Here is a 13,208-nt window from a genome sequence, read left to right as displayed (position 1 = left end):
AAAAAAAAAAAAAAAAAAAAAAAAAAAAAAAAAAAAATTTATGTGTGAATTCACCTCTGTTACAAAGTTTTTTTTCCCTAATATTTTATTAAGAAACCCCTTAGACATACAGAAAAATTTAAAAGATAGTTACAGTAAGTATCCATATACCTACCACATAGATTCTGCAATGAATGTTTTGCTATACTTGCTTCATCACATATTTATCCATCAGTTCTTTTTTTTAAAGGAAAAATGTTACTTCAAAACAAGTTGTAGAATTAGAATAATTTACCCTTAAGTACTTCAGCATGAGTATTACTAGAGTTCACTATTTATTTGTGCGTGTGTGTTTTTTAGGTAAGATTTGCATACAGTGAAATGCACAAATTTAAAATACACCATTTGGTGAGTTTTGATCCACAACTGTGTAGCTCAAACCTCTGTCAAGATTTAGAACATTATCACCTCAGAAAGTTCTCTCTTGCCTGCTTCTAATCAGTCTTCTTGCACGTCAGGCAACCGTTGTCCTAATTTTAAAAAAATTATAGATAAGTTTTGCCCATTCTAGAACTTCATATAATTGGAATTGTACAATATGCATACTTTGTTTCTGTTTTTTTCACCTATCTTAGTGTTTTTAATGTTCATCCATGTTTATCCATCCTCCTATTAGTAGCACATTGCTTTCTGTTGCTGAGCAGTATTCCATTATATACCTATACCACACTTTTGTTTATCTGTTATCTTTTGATGGACTTCTTGGCAATTTCCATATTTTCTGGCTATTATGTATAAAGATTCTATGAATATTCTTGTGCACGTTTTTCATGGACATAATACTAGATTAGGGAACCGTATAGATTTAACCTTTAAGAAATTGCCAGACATTTTCTAAAGTGATTATATCATTTTACACTTCCATCAACAGGGTATGAGTTTTTATTTATTTATTTTTTTTAATCTTTGCAAAAGGCTGGGCATAGTGGCTCACACCTGTCATCCCAGCACTTTGGGAGGCTCAGGTGGGTGGATCGCTTGAGGTCAGGAGTTCGAAACCAGCCTGGCCAACATGGTGAAACCCTGTCACTACTAAAAATACAAAAATCAGCTGGGCGTGGTGGCAGGCGCCTGGAATCCCAGCTACTCAGGAGGCTGAGGCAGGAGAATTGCTTGAATCTGGGAGGCAGAGGTTGCAGTGAGCCCTGATCACACCACTGTACTCCAGCCTGGGCAACAGAGTAAGACCCTGTCTCAAAAACAAAACAAACAAACAAAAAAAACCCCTTTGCATGTTCAGTGATTGGAATGTCAGAATTGAAATTGATGAATAATTTTTGTAATATTTAAGTGTATTCAAAATGCTGGGCAGATAATTTAGATACCTGGGAATATTGTAATTTATTGGTTTTTTGTTTTTTCATTTTAGTACTAGTTGCATATATGCTTTGACATGAGGTATTGAAGAAATATGAAATGTGTAGTCTCTGCTATGCTTATAAAACAATTCTGAAAATGATCTTTAATGCAAAGAAATATCTTCTAGGTTTACTTCATACTTAATTGATACTTATATTTAGTTAACATTCAATCTCTTATTAGATAAAGAAAACTGAGTATCAGTTTGAAGGGATTTGTATATTAATATTTGTATGCTTTTTAGTGTAATAAAAATCTTCTATCTTAAATTTATATTGAAGTTATATGTTAATGCATATTAAACATTGTGGTAGGTTTTGGTAATTTTAAAACTCAAAACATGAGCTGCAAGATTATTTACATTCTTTATTGAATTTGATTATATGAGACATTTTAAATTTCATTTGTGCCATTGAAAACAATGTATTTAGAATTGTTAAACAAAAGAGTATTAGGCTGGATGGGATGGCTCATGCTTGTATTCCTAACACTTTGTGAGGCTGAGGCGGGAGGATTGCTTGAGTCCAGGAGTTCAAGAGCAACTTGAAGACCTTGTTTCAATTAAAAAAAAAAAAAGAAAAAGAATATTAAAGGCTTAGGTTTATGAGATGTACAATTAAGTCATTCAACTCCAGAGTGGCTAAGCTTGGGAACTGTTCATTAAGATGATAATGCCCACTATTAATATTAAGTGACATTATTTCCCTTGATCAAAACATGGTTTTAAGCATCCTGCCCTTATGAATTTTTTTTTTTTTTTTTTTTTTTTTGAGATGGTGTCTCACTCTGTTACCCAGGCTGGAGTACAGTGGCACAGTCACAGCTCACTGGAGCCTCAGCCTCCTGGACTCAAGCAATCTGCCTGCCTCAACTTCCTGAGTAGCTGGAACCACAGGTGTGCACCACCATGCCCAGCTAATTTTTGTATTTTTTATAGAGACATAGTTTCGCCATGTTGTCCAGACTGGTCTTGAGCTCCTGGGCTCGAGTGATTCTCTCACCTTGGCCTCCCAAAGTGCTGGGATTATAGGTGTGAGCCACTGTGCCCAGCCGCCTTATGAATCTTGCAGATAGGCCTTCAAGTCTCTTGTTTATGCTGACCACTTTTTAGTATTGATTTGGCAAGCACATTACAGGGTCAAGGGGAAAATAGATCAGAACCCAGTTTACAGTTAAGAAATTACAGAGTGGGATTGTTAGGGGTGGTTATTCTGGGACATAGCAAATTAGTCAGTATTTTCTGTAATACAAGTTGTCTAGATATAGGAGGTTATGTTCTACTATTCCATGTTCCCAACGATCTTGTTTTTACCTTTTGGAATTATTCACCCTCTCTATTCCCTGCTGTATGGCCTACATAATTTTTAAAATGGGAGTAATTGGGAAAGGGACAAGGGCAAACGTTGATGGTGTAAACATTAAGGGAGCACTTACTCTGTGGCAAATACTGTTGTAAGTGTTTTACATATATTCACTAATCCTTGCTCACAGTAGGTTTGTGAGGTAAGTGTTAGTATTATATTCATTTGATAGATTTATAAACTGGCACAAAGGGGTTAAGTAACTTATCCAGGGTCACAGAGCTAGTAAGAGGCAGACTTAAGACTCTAACTCAGCCAGTCTCTCTCTCATGAACTCAGTTCATGCCCTTCTGCTGTTCTGCAAAAGAAAAGTGTATATCTGAGAATCTTATGGTATTTCAAAGTTACTTGTAAGTAATTTCTGAATTATCAGAATTTAGTTATCTCATTCATCATTTTTTCTGGGAGCTGGTGGGATAGTGGCAGGGAGAGTCTTGGACATAACAGCTATTCTCTTAGACCCTGGGAATACAATACAGTATTTTACTCCAGGATGTTTTTCCCAGCCTTTTGATGAAGACATTCTTTTTACCCGCTCTTTAGGGCAAAAGGGGAAGTATGTTTTTCTCTTAGATAACCTAATAAAAAACAGAGAAATTTTAACTATGCAGAAATATTTTGTCAGTTTTTAATTCAATGCACAGTGACTGCTACTGGTAGAAATAATGCAAAAAGAGAAGTAATTAAAATTGACTAAAATTGCACACAGCAAAATTTTTTAGAGTTCAAAAACTAATGGAAGCATTCTGTCTTTTGTTAATGCTAAAAACCTCAAAACTTTATCTGGGAAGATTGGGCTTGGTAAAACAACAAAGATTAACCCATGACAGCTACAAATTTATCTAAAAACTGGTAAGTTTTCTTGACTAAAACTTCTTGGATTAATACGATCCTGATAATATTTAGCTGTGCAAAATTTGACTCAGTAAAACTGCATTTGGTAGAAATTATGGTTATAAAAGAACATGTTCATAAAAGTTTTCACTGATCAATGAAATAATATGGTACATAAACAAGTGAAACTTTGTTATAAATGTACTTGGAAAATGATCCTGATAGTAACAAGTTTTTTTTTTTTTTTTTTTTTTGAGATGGAGTCTGACTCTGTTGCCCAGTCTGGAGTGCAGTGGCCCTATCTTGGCTCACTGCAACTCTGCCTTCCGGGTTCAAACAATTCTCCTACCTCAGCCTCCCAAGTAGCTGGGACTATAAGCGCCCACCACCACGCCTGGCTAATTTTTTGTATTTTTAGTACAGATGGCGTTTCACCGTGTTAGCCAGAATGGTCTTGATCTCCTGACCTCGTGATTAGCCCGCCTCAGCCTCCCAAAGTGTTGGGATTACAGGGGTGAGCCACTGTACCTGGCCAGTAACAAGTCTTTGTCAATGAAAATAAAAAATTGGGTAATAATGGAAATGAGGACAGAGTTATATTCTAAAGCAACTCTTAATGAAAATGAATTTTAAGATAAATACATATATATGTACATTGATACATATTCTTTTTCCCAATTAGTCCCATTTTTAAAATTATGTAGGCCATAAAGCAGGGAATGGAGAGGTAAAAACAAAAGGTAAAAACAAGATCATTGGCAACATAGGATAGTGGAACATAGCCTCCTATATCTAGACTACTTGTATTATGAAAATATTGACTAATTTGCTATGTCCCAGAATAACCACCCCTAACAATTATATATATATAATTTTTTGTGTGTGAGGGGGCTTTCTAGAAAATTCTGAAACTGGATTTAGAATTGGCAAAAACTGGAAAATTCTAAAAGAGCTATAACACTAAAAGATAATTAAAAGAGCTATAACACTAAAAGATAATTATATATATACATATATTTATATATATGTGTGTGTATATATATATATGTAGTTTTCTTTTTTTTTTTTTTTTTTTTGAGACGAAGTCTCGCTCTTTTGCCCAGGCTGGAGTGCCAGTGGAACGTTCTTGGCTCACTGCAACCTCCCCCTCCCGGATTCAAGTGATTCTCGTGTCTCAGCTACCCAAGTAGCTGGCACTACAGGCATGTACCACCATGTCTGGCTAATTTTTGTATTTTTAGTAGACGGAGTTTCGCCACGTTGGCCAGGCTGGTCTCAAACTCCTGACCTCAGGTAATCCGCCTGACTTAGCCTCCCAAAGTGCTGGGATTACAGGCGTGAACCAGTACGCCTGGTTAATAATTGTATTTTAATTAGATGTTTTTATAAACATTTAGTCAAAATGTACCTAGAGTCAAAATAGCAGTTTTTGAAAAGCATCTTGTTCTGTGAATATGGTGATGAACAAATCGAAACAGACTCTCAGGACTTTATAAGTTACTGGGGAAGGCTGACATTAAATAATTTGTTACATAACTAATTATTGAGATAATGTTGAGGTAATAGGGTGGCTAGATCTAATTTGGCAATTGGAAATTTAAGTTGTACAGAGAGTAGAAGTTAATTTAGATAAGGGCATTAGAAGAAGACAGGAAAAAGTCTATATAGCTGGAAATAGCATACCTCCTTCCAGATTACTAAGACTCATAGATTTTAAGCAAGAGGGATACATTATCAGATTTACATTTAAAAATAGATAACTACAATTTGGAAAACGGTTTTAGAGAATAGAGGTGGCAAAAGAAACTCTCAGTAGACTTGTTGGGAAGCCCCTGCCGTAATACCGAAATTCAGATCAGAGATGAGTTGAAAAAAGTAGAGGCAATGGAGAAGGATATAATATATAACTCTGAAAACCTGGTGGGGGGCAGAATTGTCTGGATTTTGTGGTTGATTGTGGGACTGAAAAAGTAGAGAGTGTCAAGGATGATTTCCAGTTTTCTGGCTTGAATAAGGACGAGACATGGGGAAACCAAAGGAGGAACAATTTTTGGAGAAAAGATATGTGGACATGATGAGTTTGAGATGTTTACGAGATGTGTGGACATGTCTGGGAGGCAACTGGATATGCAGATCAAGAGTTGTAATCTGGGCTGGAGAAAAAAAGGTTGTTAGTACCTGGGCGGCATTGAAGCCACTGAAGTGGATGGGCTACTTAAAGAGAAGAGGTGCACAGTGAGAGAACATGGCCTAGAAGCCAGTTCTGAAGAACTCCAATAAATAAAACGTAGATGAAGTATGAACTGGCAAAGATGTCTAAGAAGAAGCAAGCAAAGAAGTAAGAGGAAAATTTCAAGGATGTTAGAGAAGCTACAAAAGTATAGTTCAGTATTTCTAGGAGGAAGAAGTCAACATTGTCTAATGCTTTTGAGAACTTTGATTAGGACTAAAAACAACCTGTGGGTTTATAGACGAAGAGCTCCTAGTAACCTTTAACAGGGCAGTTTCAGGGGAATGACTACTGGAAGCCAGATTGGAGCAGTTGAGGAATGATTGGGAATTTGAAGAAGCAGAGGCAGTGTAGAGGTGGGAGTGTTTGGATACTTGAAGTGGAAACAATGGGGTAGACAGCTTCTTATGGTATGAAAACATCTCTTGTTTTTTTGAGACTGTGTCTCACTTTATTGCCTAGGCTGGAGTGCAGTGGTGTGATCTCGGCTTACTGCAACTTCCGCCTCCAGGGTTCAGGTGATAGCTGGGATTACAGACACCCACTACCACGTCTGGCTACTTTTTGTATTTTTAGTAGAGGCAGGGTTTCATCATGTTGGCCAAGCTTGTCTCAAACTCCTGACCTCAGGTGATCTGCCCGCCTTAGCCTCCAAAGTACTGGGATTACAGGCCTGAGCCACCTTGCACGGCCAAAAACTTCTCTTTTTATGTATGTGTTTCTTCCTGCAATACATGTTTCTCCCTGAAATATATCACATAATAATCTTGACCTTATTTTTCCATGCTATGTTTTTTTCCCATGATTTACTGTAGAGAAAGGAGTTTATTAAGTAGGAAGTCAAAGAGTGACCCTGTTAAGAGCTCTTTGGGAGGCTGAGGCAGACCAGTCGCTTAAGCTCATGAGTTTGACACCAGCCTGGGCAAAATGGTGAAACCCCGTCTCTACTGAAAATACGAAAAAAAAAAAAAAAAAAACAACTAGCCGGGCTTGTTGGTGCACGCCTGTAGTCCCAGCTACTCAGGATGCTGAGGTGGGAGGATTGCTTGAGCCTGGGAAGTGGAAGTTGCTGTGAACCAAGATCACACCACTGTACTCCAACCCGGGTGAAAGAGTAAGACTCTATCTTTAAAAAAAAAAAAAAAATCAAGTTTTCTTTGGCCCTTTTACTACAGCATGTTGATATATTGATGTAGAGTACAATCATGTTGCTTAATGACAGGGATATATTCTGAGAAATGCATTGCTAGGTGATTTCATTGTGCGAACATCGTGGAGTGTACTTCCTCAAACCTAGATGGTATAGCCTGCTACACACCTAGGCTATGTGGTATATAGCCTATGGTTCCTAGACTGTAGACCTGTACTGCATGTTGCTATACTGAATACTGTAGACAGTTGTAACGCAGTGGTATTTGTGTATCTAAACATATCTAAAAATAGAAAATATACAGTAAAAATATGGTATTAAAATCTTATGGGACCACCATCATATATGTGGTCTGTGGTTGATCAAAACCTTGTTGTGTGGTACATGACTGTATAGTAAAGTGTTTAATAATTTCTAGTAAGTGAGTGGGCTTATTTCAACCTCTTTTATTTTACTCTGTTAAATTGTTCATGTTGCTGGGTTTTTTTGTTTTTTTGTTTTTTGTTTTGGTGGGGGCCAGGCTGTGAGAGAAGAGGGAGGAGTTTTTAAATGACGTGGGTTTATTTAAAATATTGTAACAGCCCCGTAACTTAGTGAATACCTCCTATTAAAGAAAATATTAAATGGATTCTTAATTATTCCAGCACAGTCAACACTTATGTTCCATGTATTTTGTTAGCATTTTACATATTAAAATTCAGTAGATTTATTTTTTTGCTTTAATTTTATTTTTATTTATTTTTTTGAGACGGAATTTTGCTCTTGTTGCCCAGGCTAGAGTGCAGTGGCACGATCTTGGCTCACTGCAACCTCCGCCTTCCGGTTTCAAGCAATTCTCCTGCCTCAGCCTCCCGAGTAGCTGGCATTGCAGGCACCTGCCACCACACCCAGCTAATGTTTATATTTTTAGTAGAGACAGGGTTTCACCATGTTGGTCAGGCTGGTCTCGAACTGCTGACCTTGTGATCTACCCGCCTTGGCCTCTGAAAGTGTTGGGATTACAGGCGTGAGCCACCGTGCCCGACCTTTTTGCTTTAATTTTAACAGTTCTTACTAATTGAAATTCTTTTATGCCTATTTTTTACTTAAATATTTTAAGTAAAATTCAGGGTTTAGATTCTACATATTGGCAATATGTTGACTGAATGTTGAGGGTTTTCTGGTCAGATTAAAACTTTAAAGAGATGAGAATCTTTTCTTTTTTTCTCAGGTACCTTCTTTAAGTGTAATGTGAAATTAGGAGCGTCTTCCAAAGAGGAAATGAAGATACATTTAAAAATGTCCTATCACTAATCAAATTCAAATTGCAGCATTAAGGAGATGCCATTTCTACCAACTAAATTGATAAAGATGAATTCACAGAAAAAGTTCAAAGAAGCTTTATGATAGTCAAAGCTATCAAAATTAAGCTGAAAACTCAACTGTCTGTCACTATCCTATATAATAATAAGGAATAAATTGTTGATACAGGCAACAATTTGGGATGAATCCCAAAGATATTATGCTGAATGGGAGAAATCATTTTTGAAACGGTTGTATACTGTATGATTCCATTTATTTGACATTCTCAAAAAGAAAACAATATTCATGGAAAACATGTCAGTAATTGCAGGGGTTTTGGGTAGGGAGAGGGTGTGAATATAAAGGAATAGCATGAGGAAGTCTTTTGGGATGATGAAACACTTCTATATCCTGATTGTGGTCATGGTGGTTCTGTGAATCTATACATGTGTTAACATTTGTAGAGCTGTACACCAAAAGTCTATTTTACTGTATGAAAATTTAAAAAATAAAATAGTTAAAAATGGATAAAGGTGAAGTTTTGTGCTAACGCAGGTGTAATGAAGTGGACACCCTTGCTTGGTGGGAATATCACTGATACAACCTTTCATGGAGAAAAATTTGTCAGTCTAAATCAGGAATTGAAAATCTTTAAATTCATTAGACTGGTAATTTCATTTCTTGGACTTTGTCTTCTACAAATAACCAGAGATGCGCAGATTGAGTATAATAGAGCTTAAAAAAAAAAAGCCCAGTAATAAGGGACTAATAATGTGTAGAAATATATCCACAATAACATATGAAAAGAGGAGAGTAAAAACCTATCCACTACATTTACTGGGACATTAGAAGCACATTTCCCCCAAAAAAGTATCTGAAAAATGACCTGTTACCCATACACCCTCATTAGGGAAGGAAGGTCAGAAAACTGGAGGAGCTGCACTTAAGTCTTTTGTCTTCTTGGTTCCTGCTCAGGGTTCTAGCAGTCTGAATCCTTTCAGGAACTGATCAGAGTTCACTGGGTCATGCCAGACAGAGCTGACTCAAACTGGGTATGAATCATATGTTTTCTCAGAAAAATACTTTATTGATTCTGAGTATAATTTACTGGTTGAAGATAGCCAAGATTCACTTTGTAAATCCATGAATGCCAGTAATGAAGATACCATTTATCTGAATTCTAGTAGATTTTTCAGGCTTTTGGCGGATTGATTTACCTGGCTTGGAGATGTACAAGTTTTTTTTTTTTTTTTTTTTTTTTTTTTTTTTTTTTTTTTTTTTTTTTTTTGGTGAATACTCAGCAGTGTAAATGGCTGGTTATAGTAGGTGTATGTTTAACTTTTAAAGAGTCTGTCAAACCGTTTTCCAAACTGGTTGTACTGTTTGACATTCCTTCCAGCAGGATATGATATTTTCAGTTACTCTATATCTTTACTAGCACTTACTGTGGTCAGTTTTTTGTTTTTTTTTTTTAAATTTTAGTCAATCTAATCAATGTGTGGTGTTATTTCATTGTGTGTGTGTGTTTTAAACAACTTTATTGAGATACAGTTAACATACCATATGATTCAGTCATGTAAAGTGTACAATTCATTGTTTCTTTAATATAGTCCCATGTGCAACATCAGAACAGCCAATTGCAGAATATTTTCAATACCTGAGAAAGAAACTTTGTAACTTTAGCTACTACCCTCTTGTTTCCTAACCCCATTCTTACCCTCCAGCCTAAGCAACCATTAATCTATTTTCTGTCTCTGTAAGATTTTGCTGTTTTATACATTTTATATGAATGGAATCCTAAAATATATGGCCTTTGTGACTGGCTTCTTTAACTTAGCGTAAGTGTTTTCAGGGTTCATCTGTGTTTTAGCATGTATTAGTACTTTATTCTATGATGGAATTATATTCCATTGTATGCATATGCCACATTTTGTTTATCCATTTGTCAGTTGCTTGCACATTTGGTTTGTTTCTATTTGTTGCTTATTATTAATAATCCTAGCTATAAACATTCATATGCAAGTTTTTTTGTGGACATATGTTATTATTCTTTTGGGCATATACTTAGGAGTGTAATTGCTACGTCATTTGGTAACTTGTTTAATTATTTGAGCAACTGTCATGCTGGTTGCCAAAGTGCTGCACCATTTTATACTCCTGCCAGCAGAGTATGAGGGTTTTGATTTATCCACATCCTCATCACACTTGTTTATTACCTGACTTTGTGATCCCAGCCATCCTAATGGTTGTGAAGTGGTGTTTCAGGTTTTCAATATGTATTTTCTGTGTAACTAATGATGTTAAATATTGTTTTATGTGCTTATTGGTTGTTTGTATATATCATTTTCTGAATTGTCTAAGACTTTTGCCTATTTTCTATTGATTTGTTTGTTGTCTTATTTTGAAACTATGTGAATTATTAGGCCGGGCGCAGTGGCTCACGCCTGTAATCCCAGCACTTTGGGAGGCTGAGGTAGGTGGATAACTTGAGGTCAGGAATTCAAGACCCGCCTGGCCAACCTGGTGAAACCCCGTCTCTACTAAAAATACAAAAATTAGCTGAGTGTGGTAGTGGGCACCTGTAATCCCAGCTACGCGGGACACGGGACGCTGAGGCCGGAGAATAGCTTGAACCCAGAAGGCAGAGGTTGCAGTGAGCCGAGATCACACCACTGCATTCCAGCCTGGGCTACAGAACAAAACTCTGTCTCAAAAAAAAAAAAGAAAAAAAAAAGAATAATTACTCCAGACACAAGACCTTTGTCTTATTCATATGTTGTGAATATTTTACCCCAGCCAGTGGCTTCCCTTTTGTTTTTTTAATGGCATCTTTCAAAAAGGAAAAGTTTTAAATTCTGATAAAAGTTGATTTATAATTTTTGATTTATATATATATATTTTTTGTATTCTAAGAAAGCTTTGTATATCCCGAGGTTACAAATATTTTATCCTGTGTTTTCTATTAGAGATTTTTGGTTTTAGGTTTTACATTTAGGTCTGTCATTCATTTTGAGTTGAATTTTGTATATGGGGTGACTTAATGGTTGATGTTTATCTTTTCCAAATGTATATCCAGTCGGTTTAGCAATGTTTGTTGAAAATACTTTCTTTTCCTCATTGAATTTGCTTCCCCACCTTTGTTGAAAATAATTTCACTGTATATGTGTGAGCGAGTCTATTTCTTGCTACTTTTCCAATGCATTGGAATGTCTATATGTCTTTTTTGGAGAGGAGGGGCAGTACCAAACTATCTTGATTATTGTAGCATTATTGTAAACATCCAACTTTGTTTTTTTCAAAAATTGCTTTGGTTACTCTATGTTATTTTATTTTCATATGAATTTTAAATCAGCTTGCCAATTTTACTAAAAGTGTCTTGGGATTTTGATTGGTATTGTGTTAAATATATTGATCATTTTGGGGAAAATTTCTGTCTTAACAAAATTGAATGTTCCAATTCATGAAATAGGAGCTGTACTTATTTATAAGAGCTTTGTTAATTTTTTTCAACAAAGCTTTTAAATTTTAATGTAGAGATCTGGGTTATCTTTTGTTAGATATTTTCCCAAGTATTTCATATGTCTGTTTTTTGGAGCTACTGTGAATGGAATTTAAAAATTTTTATTTTGATTATTTCTTGCTAGTCTATAAGAATACAGTTGATTTTTGCATATGAACCTTGATCTTGTGACTTTGCTAAATTTATTCTTCTTTATTTTTAGATTCTCTGGGGATTTCTATGTAAATAGTTACAACATCTGTAAATGCTCCTGTTTTCTTTCTTTCTTTCTTTCTGATCTTTATACTTTGTGGCTTTTACTGCCTTATTCCTATTTAAGTAAATAGGAAAATAGTAAAAAGGAAAAAAATTGCTTCATTTTGTTTTTTGAATTTTATTGTTTTGACAGTTTCCATGGTTAAAGTGTATATGAGGTAAAAGACATAGGGAAGAACTCTTCAGTAATGGGGGGAATGAGATTTTGCTGTCTTCAGCTAAACCACCTTTTATCCAACCACTGAAAATCTAGTGTGTACAAGTTAGCTGTAAGAAACAGGAGACAACATAATTTTAATGATATTTATTCTCATTTCTACTTTGTTGTTTTATACTTGTTCTTATTTGAAAAAGTAACATATCATATGATCCAACACTTTCACTTCTGGGTATATAGCCAAAAAGAATCAAATTGGTATGTCGAAGAGCTATCTGCATTCCCATATTCCTTGGAGTATTTTTCACAGTAGCCAAGATGTGAAGTCAATCTAAGTGTCCATCAATGGATGAATGGATTAAAAACTTCTTGGTATAGATACACAGTGGAACACTACTCAGCCTTAAAAAATGGCAATCCTGTCACTTGTGACAACATGGGTAAACCTGGAGGACATTATGCTGAGTGAAATAAGCCAGACACAGAAAGACAATTATTTTGTGATCTCACTTATATGTGGAATTCAAAAAAGTTAAACTCTTAGAAAGCAGAATGATGGTTACCTAGAGTTGGATAGAGGTGGAGCACTGGGGAGATGTTGGTCAAAGGATCCGAAATTTCAGTTAAGGAGGAGTAAGTTCAAGAAATCTATTGTATAACATGGTGACTATAGTTAATAACAATATGTACTTGACAAATGCTAAGAAAGTAGCATTTTAAAAAATGTTCTCACCACAGAAAATATGTGAGGTAATGGATAATATTAATTAGTTTGATTTAGCCATCCCACAGTGTATATATATATCAAAACAGAATGTTGTGCACCTACATATATATAATTTTTATTTATCAATTAAAATAAAAATTTCAGGTTTTACTTTCAGAGAACTCTGTAATCTTTGCCTTTCCTCACCTTGTCATGTCACTTAAATCAGTTTTGTCAAAATTTGATTTTAGATATTTTCCATGCTATAGACATTGAAATAATATCTTAATTTTTAGAGTTTTAAAATGTTTACAGT

The 13,208-nt window shown here is 35.4% G+C and overlaps 1 protein-coding gene across 1 annotated transcript in view; it reads left to right on the top strand.

Moving 5' to 3' along the window:
- RAD54B (RAD54 homolog B) overlaps positions 1 to 13,208 on the top strand; it is a 102,904-nt gene that overhangs the window by 48,395 nt on the left and 41,301 nt on the right. The gene's annotated exons all lie outside the window — the stretch shown is intronic.

The sequence above is a fragment of the Rhinopithecus bieti genome, unplaced genomic scaffold (assembly GCF_001698545.2).
Source record: "Rhinopithecus bieti isolate Rb0 unplaced genomic scaffold, ASM169854v2 scaffold_62832, whole genome shotgun sequence".
NCBI classification, from domain to species: domain Eukaryota; kingdom Metazoa; phylum Chordata; class Mammalia; order Primates; family Cercopithecidae; genus Rhinopithecus; species Rhinopithecus bieti.
This window is presented reverse-complemented; position numbering and strand designations above follow the sequence as displayed.